This window comes from Neofelis nebulosa, chromosome 1 (assembly GCF_028018385.1).
Source record: "Neofelis nebulosa isolate mNeoNeb1 chromosome 1, mNeoNeb1.pri, whole genome shotgun sequence".
Taxonomy (NCBI): Eukaryota; Metazoa; Chordata; class Mammalia; order Carnivora; family Felidae; genus Neofelis; species Neofelis nebulosa.
The window spans coordinates 4,730,481-4,748,813 of NC_080782.1; the positions used below are offsets into that span (position 1 = coordinate 4,730,481).

Here is an 18,333-nt window from a genome sequence, read left to right on the forward strand (position 1 = left end):
ATTTTGCTTGCACAGAGGGGCTCTAACCTAGCCGCTTCCACCTGCTTTCTCCCAAGACGCTAACAAAATAATTTTCTGCCCGAAAGAAATAACTTCAGAGAAAAAGAAATGTACTTGCGTACATTCAAGTCATCTGAATTATGTTGCATTTTACCAGAAAGCTCTCAGAGTTGTATTTCGCTGGTGTGAGGGACTGTGAGCAGTTCTTAATTCCAACGTCCTGAGCAGGGGTGGGGGGCGGTAGTCTGCCGAGCACCTGTGTCTCTTGTTTCCTGGCCAAGCTCAGGATTTCACGCTGGATTTCATAACTCCTCCTAACGAGAGGGCAGTGCCTGTCAAGGTACTTTTGGGAGCTCTGGGAGAGAGCGGACACAAGAGAGACAAGGCCCAGTGGAGCATGGAAAAGTGAACCTCTCATCTCTGGATCTCTCCGCACGCAGGCCAAGGAGGGGTTCTGAGCAAGAGGGACGTGTGAGGGGCACTTTGTATGGCACCTTCACACGTCACCCTCCCTGCCTCAGCACGGCCAGCAGCACCCAGTCGCTCAGATGCAGGAAGGAGGAGGCAGGTCTTGGTAACCGTGTTTCAGGTGAAATTGCATGGCCGGCCCAGACTCTAGTGAGACTCCGCGTGCGTGTGTGCGTGTGTGTGTGTGTGTGTGTGTGTGTGTGTGTGTGTGATTGGATTAAAGCTGTTTCTTTCCAGGCTTCTCTAGTTCCTTTTCTATTCAGCAGATAACGGATAACGAGCATTCCCTTTTGTCCAAGAATATCCTCACTTCCCTTTGCCCCTAAACATTATTTAGCATCTAAAATGATATTTGTGCAGCCAGTGGACGCCAGTCGTGAAATGGGTGTTGAGCAATTGTGTCTGTGCTGAAATGCTGGGTCATGCCACGAACGTGCCATGCGCATGGGCAGAGAATGACAAAGGCCAAGGCGTACCAGAGCAAACATCGCACCATCAGGAGGGAAGGTCCCAGGAGCAAGCTGAGTCTTCCCCCTCTCCTTGTGTTTCCTGGGCCCAGTGGCATCACGTGTAGACAGCAGCTGTGGCACTGGGAAGAAGAGAACTGGGGAAGAGGCATTAGGAAGGAAGAGAAGTGGGGAAGAGGCATTGGGAAGGAACAGAAGTGGGGAAGAGACATTGGGAAGGAACAGAAGTGGGAAGAGGCATTGGGAAGGAACAGAAGTGGGGAAGAGACATTGGCAAGGAACAGAAGTGGGGAAGAGACGGTGGCTTGTTGCAGGGGTGGAAGGGAGCATTCTCTGTCTTTATTCACAATTTCAGAATGTTGTTTTTTGAGCCAAACCAGAGACGACGACTTTCCCAGCTCCTATGGAGTCCCAGGAGACAAAAAGAAAATATTCTAAAGCCAGTATGTATTATCCTTTAGTTACCCAGAACCCAAGTGGCAGACAGTGGCACCGGTCCAGGGTGGCATTTACCGGGATGAGTGAGGGCGGTAGGAGAGACAGGTTTACGAGGAGCCACAGGGCACTGATGGCAGAGAGGTCGGGAAGCTTACTGTACTGTTGTCACTCCATTCGTGCAAGAGACGGAAGTGCACTCGGGTGACAGGGACGGTTTGTGCTGGCCTGGACACCTGGTGCCCTCCTGGTGGGGACCCCATGGGAGGCCGAGTCCTGGCTAGAGGATCCCGGTCACACGGCCACTCATTTCTTCTAAAGCATTGTGGGGAAATGTGTGCCCCCCGTCACTTCGTGACACAGAGAGACGACCTAAGCAAGCACCCACGTCTGTCTCTTCAAGGTAGAGAGCAGCTCACACACGAGGGTGAGCAGACCGGAGCCTGACACCCACCCCGGTTCCTGGGATTTGCTGACCAAGTTAGCTGCCTTCGGAATGGATCAATTCCAGCAGACACACACGTGCCTCTGCTGATGGAGCTGTTTTTCCTCACCAACACGTCCTTGAAAAATGTCCCAAGTGGAAGAAAGAGAGTTACACCACCATAGCCCCTATTAGAATAAGCAGGGGAGGCGCGTGAATGCTCTGAGAACTTAGTTTCCAAGAATGTTTCTTCTGCGTCTGGGGGTCTCTTCCCTTGCTTCTTTTACTTTTCTTTTTTTCCTTTTTTCTTGTTTGTTTGTTTGTTTGTTTTTAGCACAACAGTGTTTTACAGGTTCTCTGTTGCTTAGGGAGAAAAACCACAGCCCATTTAACAAGTTGATTTCTTCCATGGCTGTGCAATTTCTTTGTAGTTTATGAACAAATTCTGTCCACAGGGACAGCAGCAAATATTGGTTACAATGTAATCAGATGGATAGAGCCCGAGTAGGAAAACAAATCCTTTGAATTATTGCCACAGCTTCATCGCAGACCTTGTGATTCTGAGCAATTTGTGAGCCTGTGATGGCCAAAGGTCAGACGCGAAGGCAGGAGAGAAACATAAATAGGAAATTCAGAAACTATGTTTCAACACTAGTGTTACTCCCAAAATCTAATGGTGGGAATAAATGGCCTCCACCCACATGCATGGCGTCCTCACTTGTTGAATGAACGTTGAATGATTTACCAGCCGTGGTGTATCAGTCAGCTCAGGCAGCCGTAACAAACACCACAGACTGCAACAACAGAAATTTACTGCTCACAGTTCTGAAGGTGGGGAGTCTGACATCAGCTTGCTGGTGTGACCAGGGCTCTCTTCTTGGCTCATAGATGGCCACCTCCTCGTGTGTCCTCCCATGGTCCTTCCTTGGAGCATGGGTGGGGGGAGAGAAACAGAGATCTCTTTCTCCTCCTCTTCTTATAAGGCCATCAATTTTATTGGATTAGGACACCCACCTTGATGACCTATTTAAACTTAATTACCTCCTAAAAGCTCTATCTCCAAATACAGTGACAATGGTGGTTGATGTTCCAACGTATGAATTTGGGGAGGACACAATTCAGCCCATAGCATATAACCACTCTATGTAAAGTAACGTCCAAAGATTTGAGCTCAAAAACTGAGAATTTACTCTATTCATATACTATACTACATACATACAATACATAGGTAGATAGACAGGTACATAAATAAGATAGATAAATAGACAAGTAGATACAGATATGGATATATGGCTTGGGATTCTGTCTCTCCTTCTATCTAACCCTCCCCAGCTTGTGACCTCTTTCTCTCTCTCAAAATAAAAAAAAAATAAACTTAAAAAAATAATAAAAAGAAATAAAAAGAAGCACAGAGGTGCCCACATCCCTGGAGAAGTGAAACACACACCGTATCACCTCTGCTATGGATGACAGGTGCTACAGATGTGAAATAACCCATCAGATATGTTGTAATTAACAGTAATGAGGACCAAGGGTGTCAGTTGGGGCCACCCTCTAGAAATATCCCTGGTGGTACTGAAAGTCACACCTCCCTTACAGCAGGGTAAGTAAACCAATTTCCTTTGCACAACAGACAATTCAGAAGGGGGGAAAAACATGTGTGAACCACTCTTTTAAACTGAAAATGAAATGAGTTCTATGAAGGCATCCAATGAGGGTAGAAATATATCCCCTTAAAGTCAGATGACCTCAGCGACTGAATGGCAGCATATCAAAGAAAACAATTAAAATGGGTTTTTAATCACGGCAAGCAAACACCTGAGCACATCTGAGAAGTTCTAACACATAGTCAGCTTTCTCCAGGCTAATCCTGTCACACTGGTTCACCTGCTTGCCACCCCCGGGACCCTCCCTCATTCATCACCAGCCTCAGCCAGGACGGGGCAGGGACAAGAACCTGGAGCTGCCTCCTGCGAGGCCTCCACCTCTTCACTGTGAACACTGGCGTTCTTTTCCTCAGCAGCCTCTGTGCCCTCCAGCCCTCTGACACATGAGGGCATCCATGTGTGCTGGCGATGAGCATGATTATTTTCAGATAGCACCACAAGGGAGGCCTGGAAATCACCAGGGAAAGGAAATTTGTCAGTGAAGAACCAACATACGCACCATGGCATTCCAATGGAGCGTACCGTTTCACTGTTCACATTTCCTTACCTCCTCACCCCCAGGACTGGTTCACACATCCCCCAGTAACTGAGATATTGGAAGGCCCAAGAGGTCTTACCCTGAAGTCTGTAATGTCTGCAACGAATAGAGCAGAGAGATGGGAATCACCTTGAAGAGCAGAAGCTCTTGGGCCACGGGCCTCCTGGAGCCAACTCAGCAGAAGGGAGCAGATGTGAGAAGAAACACGGGATGCCAACCAGAAGGCAGGTAGGGAAGAGACCCAGAGAGAAGCTGGCCACTAGAAGGTTGTTTGGCCTCCCTCCCAGTGGTGAGAGGGTACCCACTGTGAAATGGATGCCAAGCCTGGCACCTTGGAACCACTCAGCCAACCAGCTTTGGATTCCACCGCCTGTGGATATACAGTGTGCAAACACCCACTTCAAACCACCCACGCTGTGCACCTGCTGTGCCAGAATTTTCACTGTCAATTAAACAAATCAGGCTGCCAGTTCTACGCATCAGTCTTGCTAGCTTGGCTCCTGTGAGTCTACCCCTGAAAGACGGAGCCACTCTCTGCACGGCTGACCAAAGCCACCTGCGAGATCCTAGAAGGTTCCTTGGAACACTGCGTACCATGACAGACCAGGAGGGAGAATAGTCAGCTACATCCCCACGTGGCTGCAGGGACAAGAGCAGGGTGGTTTCCTCTTGACATGGCTACCACAGTTCTGATCTCAGACTTCGGAAGAAGAAAGAAGAGAAGGTACATAATGAACAGGCCCGCCATCCTCCGGATGGTGAATGGGCCGAGGACACTTCTCCCTACTCAGCTCCATCTGATCCACCCCCTGAGATGTCCCCCACCATAACTTCACTAGAAAACCCAAGGCTCTGAAGATGCTCTGGAGGAGTTTTCAAAGAAACTGGAGGTGTCTCAAAGACAGAACAAAACTCCAACTCATCCTTGCAGGAACGGGCTTCTACTTCACGGCCAAATCCACAGCCTTGCAGGTAACCAGAGAAGAGACAGATCTGAAAGGATCACACATATGGGTCATTGGTTCCTCAGAAGCTACAGGCCCCGAATTTTCTCCACCTGGGTGAATTAGACGCTTCAGTGTTAAGGTTGGTAGAGAAGCCCGAATCGTGAGAAAAATGGATAAAAATAAAGCTACAATATTCTCATTTTATAAAACACACCATGCGTCACCCAGAGAATGGAGAATTAAGCAAACAGGTGGCAGTCTCAGCGTTTTGCAAGCTGTATCAACGATCACATGAGGATATAAAACAATGCCTGGCACAGAGTAGGTGTGATGTGAGAGCTTGCTATGTTCCATTATTACTGTTAGAACAAATTAACAGAAGAACAACCACATTTTTTAAATGTTTATTTATTTATTTTGAGAGAGAGAGCAAGCACAAGTGGTGGGGGAAGGGCACACACAGAGAGGGAGAGAGCATCCCAAGCAGGCTCCATGCCGTCAGTGCAAAGGCTGATGTGGGACTCGAACTCATGAACCACGAGATCACAACCTGGGCCGAAATCAAGAGCCAGAGGCTCAATGGACTGAGCCAGCTGGGGGCCCCTATAACAACCACACTTTATCAGTCCCGAGGTTTGGCACCCTTCTGACACAGTGTGTCTCTGCCTGAAGCTGCTGTTCCCCTCCACGCAACACTTGTGCAACATGGTGGCCACAGACACTCTGTCACTGGGACAAGAATACAGCAGAACACCCCTCTGGCTGGAACAGCACTCTCTCTCCCATGTGCTCTTTGCCTCCTCCTCATGAGAACCGAACTCCCCGCTTTGGGTCCAGAAGGACTGGTCCCAGGGCACCCCTGGCAGGTGGCTGGTAGAGAGGAGACGGAGGCAAGAAGGGCTAACTCAGCATGCTCAGTGAATTCTGGCCCTGCCCGATTCCCCACCTGATGGTTGTTACCATCACAATCATTTTAGTGTTCTTATGTTGTTTTTTAAAAATAAGATTCTAGGGGCGCCTGGGTGGCGCAGTCGGTTAAGCGTCCGACTTCAGCCAGGTCACGATCTCGCGGTCCGTGAGTTCGAGCCCCGCATCAGGCTCTGGGCTGATGGCTCGGAGCCTGGAGCCTGTTTCCGATTCTGTGTCTCCCTCTCTCTCTGCCCCTCCCCCGTTCATGCTCTGTCTCTCTCTGTCCCAAAAATAAATTTAAAAAAACGTTGAAAAAAAAAATTAAAAAAAAAATAAAAATAAGATTCTAGGGGCGCCTGGGTGGCTCAGTCGGTTGGGCGGCCGACTTGGGCTCAGGTCGTGATCTCGCAGTCCGTGAGTTCAAGCCCCGCGTCGGGCTCTGTGCTGACAGCTCAGAGCCTGGGGCCTGTTTCGGATTCTGTGTCTCCCTCTCTCTGCCCCTCCCCTGTTCATGCTCTGTCTCTCCCTGTCTCAAAAATAAATAAAATAAATAAATAAATAAATAAATAAAAATAGAAATAGAAATAAAAATAAAAATAAGATTCTAGGGGTGCCTGAGTGGCTCAGTCGGTTAAGCATCTGACTTCGGTTCAGGTCATGATCTTGTGGTTTGTGAGTTCAAGCCCCGCGTCAGGCTCTGTGCTGACAGCTCGGAGCCTGGAGCCTGTTTTGGATTCTGTGTCTCCCTCTCTCTGACCCTCCCCTGTTCATGTTCTGTCTCTCCCTGTCTCAAAAATAAATTAAATAAATAAATAAATAGAAATAAAAAATAAAAATAAAAATAAGATTCTAGGGGTGCCTGAGTGGCTCAGTCGGTTAAGCATCTGACGTCGGTTCAGGGCATGATCTTGTGGTTTGTGAGTTCAAGCCCCGCGTCGGGCTCTGTGCTGACAGCTCGGAGCCTGGAGCCTGTTTCGGATTCTGTGTCTCCCTCTCTCTGACCCTCCCCTGTTCATGCTCTGTCTCTCCCTGTCTCAAAAATTAAATAAATAAATAAATAAATAAATAAATAAATAAATAAATAAATAGAAATAAAAATAAAAATAAGATTCTAGGGGTGCCTGAGTGGCTCAGTCGGTTAAGCATCTGACTTCGGTTCAGGTCATGATCTTGTGGTTTGTGAGTTCAAGCCCCGCGTCGGGCTCTGTGCTGACAGCTCGGAGCCTGGAGCCTGTTTTGGATTCTGTGTCTCCCTCTCTCTGACCCTCCCCTGTTCATGCTCTGTCTCTCCCTGTCTCAAAAATAAATAAAATAAATAAATAAATAGAAATAAAAATAAAAATAAGATTCTAGGGGTGCCTGAGTGGCTCAGTCGGTTAAGCATCTGACTTCGGTTCAGGGCATGATCTTGTGGTTTTTGAGTTCAAGCCCCGCGTCGGGCTCTGTGCTGACAGCTCGGAGCCTGGGGCCCGCTTTGGATTCTGTGTCTCCCTCTCTCTCTCTGCCCCTCCCCTGCTCACATGCTGTCTCTCCCTCTCTCTCAAAAAGATAAACATTTAAAAATTAAGTAAAAATAAGATTCTAGTTAGGGATCGATTTTGCTTTAATTAGCAAAGTTATGATATGAGCCTTGGTTATTTAAATCATCCTGAAATATGAGAACCTCCCTGAGGAAGACAAGCAATTCGGAGCCTCCAAAAGGAAGTGTCCCTCTACCTGCTGCAGGACATTACAACCCCTGACTTGGGTTTAAGCTGAAGACTGCAAGCCAAGAACGATTCCAGACTCAGAAGCGGTAGGGACAGTGGAAGTGTCAGTTCACAGACTTCCAAGACGGTATCCAAACAGGTAAGGGAAAAAGCCCCTGTTGCTTTTGTCTAAACCACACTACTGAGTTGGACAGGCTGTTTCTCTGACCCGGGAAATGGAGACCAGATATCCACCTGCTCGTCCCTTTCCACACTGGCCCCTGCAGAGCTCTGAGCCCAGGGCTTTTCTTTTTTTTTTTTTTTAGTTTTATTAAGATATAATCAACATACAGTGCTGTATAAGTTTAAGATGGGTAGTATAGTGAGTTGCATATATTGTGAAATGATCACCACACTGTTTAGCCAGCACCCATTATCTCACATAGATACAAAAGAGGAAAAGAAAATGGAAAAATGTGTTTTTTTTTTCCCTTGAGAACTCACCATCTCCTCTCTTAGCAGCTTTCAAATACACCATCCAGCAGTGTTAGCTCTATGTGTCATCAAGACGCACACTGCCTCCCCAGAACTTACTTATCTTATAACTGGAAGGTAGCACTTTTCGCCATCTGCCTCCAATCCTCCCCATCTCTCGCCTTTGGTAACCACGAAACTCATCTCTTTTGCTGTGAACTTCGCTTTTTTTTTTTTTAATCCACCTATAAGTAAGATCATACAGTATTTGTCTTTCTCTGTCTCACTTACCTCACTTAGCATAATACCCTCAAGGTCCATCCACATTGTCACAAATGGCAGGATCTTGATTTTTGTTGTTGTTGTTGTTGTTGTTTAACGTTTATTCATTTTTGAGAGACAGATCATGAGTGGGGGAGGGGCAGAGAGAAAGGGAGACACAGAATCTGAAGCAGGCTCCAGGCTCTGAGCTGTCAGCACAGAGCCCAACATGGGGTTCAAACTCACAAATCGTGAGATCATGACCTGAGCCGAAGTCGGACGCTTAACCGACTGAGCCACCCAGGTGCTCTGGATCTCAATTTTTTTAATGGCTGAATAGTATTCCATCGTGTGTGTGTGTGTGTGTGTGCGCGCGTGCACATGGCACATTTTATCGATTCAACCATCGGCGGGCACTTAGGCTGTTTCCATGTCTTAGTTATTGTGAATAATGCTGCTACGGCGGTGCAGAGACCTCTTCAAGATAATGGTTTTGTTTCCTTTGAATGTATTTCCAAAAGTGGGGTTGCTGGGTCCCTTAGTATTTCTATTTTTCGTTTTTTGAGGGCTCTCCATAGTTAAGCCCAGCTCACTATTCAGTGGCAGCAAGTCTGTGGACACTACACTCTATAGGTCTCTATTTTGGTTTTCCCACTGACCGTGGCCTCTGAGTCTAATGTGCATTTTGCTTGACCATTATATATACCCTCTGTTTCTATTTTACTTTTTAAAAACTGTCCATGCTCTCTGCAAACTGTCTCTGATATTGATTCTAGTCATGCATTTCCTGCTTACTCCCTAAAGATTGTCTGCCCCCCCCCCCCCACGTCTCCACGGGTCTGGCCCACTTCCCAGCCTGCTCAGGTGCCTCAGTGCACTGCCCTGTGAGTGTGGCCAATCTTACCAGCCCTTGGAGGCTCTTGCTACACACTGAGAAATGAGTGCTCCTCCTTGTCCCTCTTGGATCACGAGAAATGTGACTCTCAGGAAGAACAGTGCCTGACACATAGGAGCCACTCACTATTAATGGGATAAGGAAGGAGGGCATGAGGGAATGAACAAAGAAAGCAGGCTACCAGCTTGCTCTGAGGCACAAGTGTCTGTTTCACCTCCTCATGGAGGCAACAGTGAAATTGCTCAGGAATCCATTCCCTTCTATGGATGAATTCTCCTGGGCCCCGAGGCTACACCCAGAGACAGCTGCGAGAAATTCTTCCATAGGAAAGCTTCCCGTTCACCAACTGCCCCTCTGATCTCTGCCTGTCAAGCAAACAAGCCATGTGGAAAATCTGTGCAATCTTAAAACTTCATAGTAGCAGTGGCAGTAACAATAGTAATGAGAGAGATAAAAATAATAATAACAATAATCACAGGCATCTAAATTTGAGTAGCACTTGAGAGCTTTCAGAGTGCTTTCAGATGCATTTGCTGCTGCCTTCCGCACCTCCACTGACCCTGCAGGATACAGGTAATCAGTACCGTGGCCACATCTTTAAAAAGTTCCTGTGATTTAAAATCAAGATTCATGAGTGCAGGGAAAAGGAAACTTTTTTTATCACCATATTGAAGGGGATTTATATAGTCCACTCACTGGATCATCCCAGGAAGGGTAGGCACCTTCCTTCACAGCCAGAGACCCTGGACACAGGGACAGAGGTCAGGACTGCCACCCCCACTGTCCAAGGGACAAAGGTCAGGATGCCACCCCGACTGTCCACATCTGCTAAGGGTGCTCAGTAATGGTAACAACGAACAAGGGAGACTTTATAGGCGCAGAACTACCAGGGAGCAAGTGACCTTCTAAGGCTGTGTCACAATCTCATTTCTTTTCCTTCTCACTGGAATTTTAATCAGTCTGAGCATCAGTTAATGACTCTTTCTTATCCATTTGATTAAAACACAAAGTCATTGAGGCAGTAGCAAATTGGATTTTTTTTTCCCTGGCCCTCAATGCACTGCAGTAATGAAATCCATGACTTCCAACCTCCACGAATGAAGAGCAAACATGTATAGTATGAAAAGCAGGAAGGCTCATTTGTCTCCTTGCTGATGTCCCTCCCTGAAGAAGCCCTCTGGGAGCCATGCATCTCTCCAACAGAGCACCTGTGTGGGTAGGGCTGAAGATTGAACACCATGTGCAATACAATTTCATTTCTTTAAAAGCAGCTGCAGCTTTTATTATGTGGATGAAATCATATCTCACATACTAATTTAATAAGCTCTTTTAAGCTTACACAGAGTCGTTTCTTGGGAAAGGATGCATTCATATCCCACTGGCCTGTGCACTGAAAGATTTCCATCGATGACCCAAGGGAGAAAGAGTAATGAAGATAGAAAACAAGGCAAAGCCACTCCAATTCATATTCTGATTAAACCTTACAGATGCTGATTATCACAAATTTGGGTTGTAAAAATTAAATAGCAAGGTGAGCATCCAAACATTTGTCACCCTAATATATAAAGTGGTTCCCCATTGCCCTTGGTTAGGACTTTCCAATGACCCCCCCCCCGTGTCCTTGTATCTCATTGCCTCCGGTTCCAAGATCACCACCTACAGGCGAAGACTGTCTGGTTGGAGTTCAGCAGTAGTCCTGCTGGTGGGAATGACTTAGAGTAGTTGCTCTGGGTGAGCACAAGAACCTGTGGCCCATCTTTCCCACCCCTTTTCCTCTTCAGAAAGAAAAAAAATCAAGTGATGAAGAACTAGAGACAAACAAACTGCTGAAGTAGACTTCTTGGCAACACACAGAAAAGCCTTATTATTTGCTTTATAAGAGGATAATGTGAGCTCACACATCTGATTTTATGTTTATTCATTCAATAAAAATGTATTGTTTTCTTTATGTATCAGGCACAGGAGATACATATATAAACAAAACTTTTTTTTAAAACCCTATGTCCTCGGGGCGCCTGGGTGGCGCAGTCGGTTAAGCGTCCGACTTCAGCCAGGTCACGATCTCGCGGTCCGTGAGTTCGAGCCCCGCGTCAGGCTCTGGGCTGATGGCTTGGAGCCTGGAGCCTGTTTCGGATTCTGTGTCTCCCTCTCTCTCTGCCCCTCCCCCGTTCATGCTCTGTCTCTCTCTGTCCCAAAAATAAATTTAAAAAACGTTGAAAAAAAAATTAAAAAAAATAAATAAATAAAACCCTATGTCCTCACGGAGCTTTCCATTATATTATAAAACTATGCCCTATAATCTTAAAAGTAACCAGGTAGTTTTATTATACCTGTGTGGTATTGATCCTCTGGCCCAGGAAACTTCAGCACCACGGTTCTGGACAGCTCTACATCTCATTACTAGTGCTCCCAGTCTAAGAGCACTAGTATCTCAGCATTCGGTTTCTCTGCATCCCAAAGCTGCAAGATGTGCTGGGTAAGTTACATGCAGACAGACATAGTTTGGAAGTTTGGAAAATCCGTGTCCCAGGGCAATCCTCGGGAGATGCAAATCCATGGGAAAATGTCCTCATGCCACTTGTCCTCCACTGAAAGAAATGTGAATCATGGTTCCTCAAGCCTCCAGTGGGTTGACATTCAGCCTTTCTCAGTGGTAATCCATACAGTAAGAAAACCTTTGTTGATGTTTCTCCTTTCCCTGAAGTACATTCTCACTCTCTCTTCTATTTCCCTAGATGGTCCCTCTTATTAGTCAGGGTTCTCCAAAGGAACTGAGCCAACAAAAGGAGATATAGACATAGATGATATTGATACAGATATTTGCTTGTAATAGAGTAATATGAGACAGAGATAGAGGAAATGAGCAAGAGAGAGAAAGAGACTGATTTATGATAAAGAAATGGCTCATACAATTATGGAAGCTGAGAAGTCCCATCATCTGTAGTCAACGAGCTGGAGCCACAGGAGACCAAGTGTTGTAGTTCTAGTTCTAGTCTTCAGTCTGAAGGCCTGAGAACAAGGAGAGCCAATGGTGTAAATTTCAATACCCGAGCAGGAGAAAACCAATGTCTAGCTCAGTCAGAAAGGTGAAAGAAATTCCTTCTTATGCAGTCGTTTTGTGCCATTCAGACCCTCAGTTGATTGGATAAGGGCCACCCACATTAGAGATGGCAACCTGTTTTACTTAGTCTACCTATTCAAATGTTCATCGTATCCAAAAACACCCTCACAGACATATTCAGAAAAATGTTTGACCAAATGTCTTGGCACCCCATGATCAAGGGAAGAGTAGGGAATACTATTTAAACTGTAGTGTGTGTGTCCTTAAGTTTCCATATTGGGTTTTAAGAAAAGAAAATATAGAACTCAATTAAATGGCAACACCACATGCTGACAGGTTAACAAAAAAAAAAAAGTATGGAATAAAACCTATATTAATAAAGACAAATCTGAATAAATAGTATTTTATTATCAAAGTCAAGAAGAGCAGCCAGTAAAAACATCAAGCAACTCGAGAGACATCAAGCAACTCAAGAGACATCAAGCAACTCAACGCACCATCCATCTTGACCACCTCACCTGCAGAGGGAGATTGGTCATGGTGCCCAGTTGGTGGACCAGCCAGGTTTCTCAGGAGAAGCTGTCTTAGTCCTCATTAGACTAGGTAGAAGCCTCAGCATTTGGCCAGAATCTACTATTCAGCTCATGTTTGGCCTCTAGAAGGAAATTAGCCAAATGCCTATTACAGTATCATTGTTAGATCCCTACACTCGTGACAGCTTGACAGTCACATGAGTCACAGGTTACCATCACATCCAGTCAGCACAAAAATGCCAGCAATGTGGACAAATCACATTATTTAGATGTATTGTCAGTATCTGAAGATCAACTTTCAAAATCAAGTATAACAGATAAAGCTGGGAGTTAAAATCCCCCAATGGTTTCCTCATGTTAAAAGTCTGTCACTCAATTGAAGTGTAAATTTATATTTCGAATCATAAAACACAGTGCAGGCGGCACTACCCTCAGCATCAGGGCCACCAAACCACCTTCATGGCAGTGGCTATGGTCAGCAACACCTCACACTGATCACACTTACACTATACCATTGTCAGCAGAAAGCAATTGAACACTTCACATCACGAACGTGCACAGTAGGATGACCACAAAAGCAATCTATCAAGCTTAAAACCCGACCACCAAAAAACAACAATGATCATACTGTGAACAAAATTCAGACTTATTCTTATATCCTAGACATTTCCTCTGTGATAGTAATACTCAGCAGATGGCTGGGTTTCAACACTCGGAGTGTTGTCATTCGATGCCTCTCTGATTGAAACACCACATTTTATTGGCCCTTGATAACTTAGTAGGGTACTAATAAGTAGGCCTTAATCACACGTAAAAATGAAAGTCTACCGAATTCCTTTCCGTTCATCCATAAGAGCAAAGAAATGTCTTGCATTCAGGATGGGTATACAGCTCATAACTGTGTCTTACAGTCCACCTCTGGGCCACAGACCGGATGCTGACGATCACTGCCATCCAGTCCCATCCAGGTAACATGACATGCACCTGCCTGTCGTTGAGAGACAGTGCTTTATGGGTCTCTCATGTTTCTACTTGCTTTGTGATCAGAGACACCGACTTCCCTTTGTTCTAAGAATGCCCATTCTTCTCAAGGATATTTAAATAGTGAGAACATGGTTTACATGCCACAGAGCAGTGATTCCCAATCAGGGGCAATGTTGCCCCTCAGCGGACACTTGGCCATGTCTGGACGTATGTTTGCTTGTCACAATTGGGATAAGGATGTTAATGGCATGTGGCATGTAGATGCCAGAAATGCCGCCAAGCAGACGTCTTACAGTGCACAAGAAAGTCCTCACCAACAGAGAATCACCCAGCCCACAATGTTCATGAAGCCTAGGTTGAGAAACTCTCTACAGAAGTAGTCTCTCCCTCCGTACCAAAGAGCAGGCACGCTTACTGCCATTACTAAAAGATTCTGGCCCCCTAAGCTCAAGTTCTTCAGGTATAAAACACCTACTGTGTGAACAGGCATCCATCATCCATCCAGACTTACTTGCCTCGTGCCCATGGCGCTTGCAGTCAAGGGCAACTTCTCCGCCATGTTTAATAAACTCCTTTGTCTCTAGGCCAGGAGTGTTGTATCTTATTCCAGCCTCCAGAAAACTGTGCCAGGCTAACTTGTGCTCTTGCCAGTAGGATAAAAACTCAGACCCTTCACAGTCCTGACACCCTTCCAGGGACAACGGTTGTGCTTCAGATCCAATCTGTTGATGTCCACCAGCTGGGATGCTTAGATGCACCAGAAGAGCAACTTCAGAACAAACAGCGTCCATGAAGTGTCAGCAGGGGCAACAAAAGAGCTTTGTGCCCAGTATGCCTCCACCCTGCTTCACATGTAACATTTGCTAGGGATGCAGAGGGTGACAAGCTCTCAGAGCCAAGAAGCAGTCCCTGGAGCAAGAAGGGATTCTGCTATAGCTCACTCCAAAGCTAATAAGCAGCCAGACAAAGCGGAGGCTGTGGCTGCCAGGTGTGACTGCATCAGGCTTTGGAGTCCATCAAAATAACTCAATAACTCAATATTATATTCCCAGCTTCAATTCATTTTTCTAACAGGCATCTGTTTCTATTTGATCTGGGCAGGGGGAATTAAGTAAGGCAAGTTAGCACTGGGCAAGGGAAGCCACAGCGGCCACACACCCAGCTGCAGCCTAGGGAGGGATCCACTCAGGAGGACGTAGGGGTGGGGAGGAGAGAAGCCAGGCTCTGACTCCGCGTCAGAAGGTCAGGCGCTGGAATTGCCTTCGAGGTCATCAAAACCCACCTCTGATTTCCAGAACAAAGTAACCTGAAAGCATTGCTGGGTGTTCCCACCCTCCATGTCAGGGTACTGACCCCTCAACTCACGGTCTCTCAAATGAGCTTCCACTGACGGACAGTCCTAACAGTCAGAATACCGCACTCAAATCTCCTCCCTGTCTAATTCCACTCACGGGCCCTCAACAGCCAGCCAGGAATCAAGGCCCTAGGCCTTGGGGTTCGAGTTCGGGCATAGGCTCCAATCCTTGGGTGAAATAAAATGGAAATCAAGTTCTATAGCTTGTTATCCAGGCTGTGGCTGAGAGGAAAGATAATAATTTGGTGAACAGTGGAGCGCTCCAAGGGCACCCATGATATATTCTAGAGCAAGGATTGGCAAACTATGGCACTCAGGCCACATGTGGCCACACCCTCTCATTTACCTACTGCCTGTTGTCACTCCACAGTGTGGTAGCAGCTGACTAGTTACAACAGAAACCAGATGGCCAGCAAAGATGAAAATATTGACTATCTGGCCCTTTACCGAAGAAGACTCCTAAATTCCCAAATGCTTGGGTCCAAGGAGAGAAAAGCTGAAGCCTCTAGTTGCAGATCTTCAGTGGGTCCACATGGGTAGGCCCCATGAACACCAGAGCAGGCACAGAGATATCAAAGTCCCTCCAGCACAATGGTGACGGACATCTTTGAAGTCTTAGGGAGAAATCAGCAGGCAGAGCCAGGCTCTGAGACAATGAGACACTAGGGGAAAATGTTCGATGAAGAGGCTGGTGGAGGGACAGGTCAGTAGGATTAGGGTCCTTCTAGCAGAGAAGAAACCCTAAGCCAGTAGGAAGCAGAGTCCAGGCCTGGGTAGCATGGAAAGTGAGGAGCAGGAACCTCCAGAGACCATTTATAGGAGAGCCACGAGGAGGGACACAGAAGATAAATATAAACCTGTCCTTCTCTGTAATTTTTTTAATTTAATAACATCCTCAGACCCTGGAGATTAGGGCTTTCCAACTGATACCCATGAGGCCCCCAGTCTTTCACATCAGACTCAGGCACAGATCATGGATGTTCGGGACAACATGAACATCACAGGCCACTGTACTTTAAAGGCTCTAAAAAGTCCCGCAGCAAAAGGACAGGGCCTGTCCACCTGAGAACTTCTGTCTATACTCTGGCACTGGTATTCCTGAGATTATCCTTTGGGGAACGATGTATTCCAGCCCAGCTCCAACCTTTACAGATCAGACAACTCCCTCCACACCTTGTATGACCCCCAGTGTTCACACCACAAAGCCATTCATGGACCAGCAGATGCCCATCAGTGGGATGGGGGAGAGTTAGAAGCCAGCACTGATGCACAATGATGAGTCCCTCCCACAGAAGAAAGGACTGCAGTGCACTTGGTGCTCAAAATGTCCTCTCTAGAAGACGGTGAACCAGAAGGTTTAGGAAATATTAACCATCCAAGCTACGATAATGGCAGAAAGCTACTCCTGCCACCTAGGACCCCATCCAGTTCTAAAACACTGACCCAGTGTGAACCTTGGCATTGACTGACACAGAAGGAGAGAGCGAGCTGAGAGTGGATGGTCACTAAGGTCTTTATCTGCTTTCTGCAGAAGAAGGAGCTAAGTGGCCCCTCCGGTCAGGAGGCTGGCTCCAAGAAGCTTCCACAGGCGTCTGACTCCTGGTGTGTCTGCCCCACCCACCACAGGTGAGGTTTGGGCCACAGGCTGACAGGGACAAGCATGCTCCCAGTTCAGACCATGCACAGCCAAGCACGGAATGAGCTCCACAGAGGCCCTGGGAGGTGGGGGGAGGAGGGGAACACTGCGCATTTCCCACCTCAGAGCCAGTGTTCCTGTTTATGAAAGCCCCTCCCTTCAACAAGCAAATGTGGGGAAAAAAAAACAACCTGAGACCTACGTTTGGCCATGGGACCTGCCCTTCTTGGAAATTCACTTAGCTTCAGAAAATGCATTTTTTATTTGACCTTTGGACCACTTCTCCAAAAATATTTTTATTCTTGTATCTTCTTGTTGAAAGGTGGTTTGTGCAAATTGTTTAAAGAAAAAAGTCCAAACTACAAAAGACTGTAGTTCTCTGCCACCCCTGAATCTGAGCACTCCCTTCCTCTCTGAGACAATGACTCTCACCAAGTTACCTGTCTAGGTCAGTTCTGAAAACAAGCCAAAAAATTAACCACCGATCCCCTAGGGGTGGGGAATGGGGTTGGAGGAAAACAAGGAGCCACCCTTTGTCGAGGAGTGCTCTCTGTCAAGGGCACTGCCACTCTGCATATGGAAACCCATGCTCCCGATATAAGCAGCAGATGGAACCTGTTCCCTCTACAGGTAAGGAGCCTGACGTTCTAAGCTCTGATTGCATCTGTCCACCAAGGCCATGCAGCCAGTGCTTCAGGAATAGTGTCTGTGAATAAACAGTCAAGCCACAGTTCTAGACTATTACATACAGTCCATTCCATAGCATAAAATCTATTCATAAATCAGATTTAGTGATTTCTTGATGCAGAACGAATTACGCCGAGGCTTAGTGTCTTAACACCTATTTCTTTTGTTCACTCTTTTGCTGAGCAGGGGCTTAGCCGGGAAGCTTGGCTGTGCTCCACATGGCATCAGTTGGAACAATTCATCTGTACCTGCTTCTAAGGTGGTGCATCACAGAACTGGCAAGTCGGGGCTGGCTGCTGGATACTCTCCCGGTGGGTGTCTACACAAGGTGGCTTGAGCTGCCTCACAGAAAGGCAGCTGGGGTCCCACACTCTGTGTCCCAAGAGGTGGAAAGCAGAAGTTACCAGTTTCTTGAAGCCTGAGAAATGAGACAGCCATCATCCCCACTGCTTGGCCAAGCAGAACAGACCCAGATTCAAGAGGTGGGGACAGCAACTCCATCCCTCTGTTGAAAGCATGTCAAGGAATTTTGGAAAAATGTTTCCAAGCCTCCACAATTGTTTATTTGTTGTATCTTTTATGCGTTCATTTATTTATTCTTTAAAAGCTACTTTGAACATAATTAAAACTGTCATTCAGCTCAGGTACCCCATTTCATTAAACCATGATCAAATGTTAACCAGAGCAGCCCCGAGTTTGTATCGGGAGACAGATGCAAATCCTCCCAAAAGCCTGTCCCCGTGGCTTGGTGGTGGTGACAAAGAGGAGACCAAAGCTGGAGAAAGTAGCTTCTCTTTCTGAAAACTGAGGAGAGAATGCCCTGTGTGGTGTCTGTGTCAGTGGTGGTGGTGGTGGAGCTCACAGCTGAGACACATTCCTCACAACAGGCTCCTCCTCGTTTCCAC

The 18,333-nt window shown here is 46.6% G+C and overlaps 1 pseudogene; it reads right to left on the reverse strand.

Moving 5' to 3' along the window:
* LOC131483401 (large ribosomal subunit protein uL1-like) overlaps positions 1 to 14,310 on the reverse strand; it is a 34,006-nt pseudogene extending 19,696 nt beyond the window's left edge.
* Between the last annotated feature and the right edge of the window lie 4,023 nt (positions 14,311 to 18,333).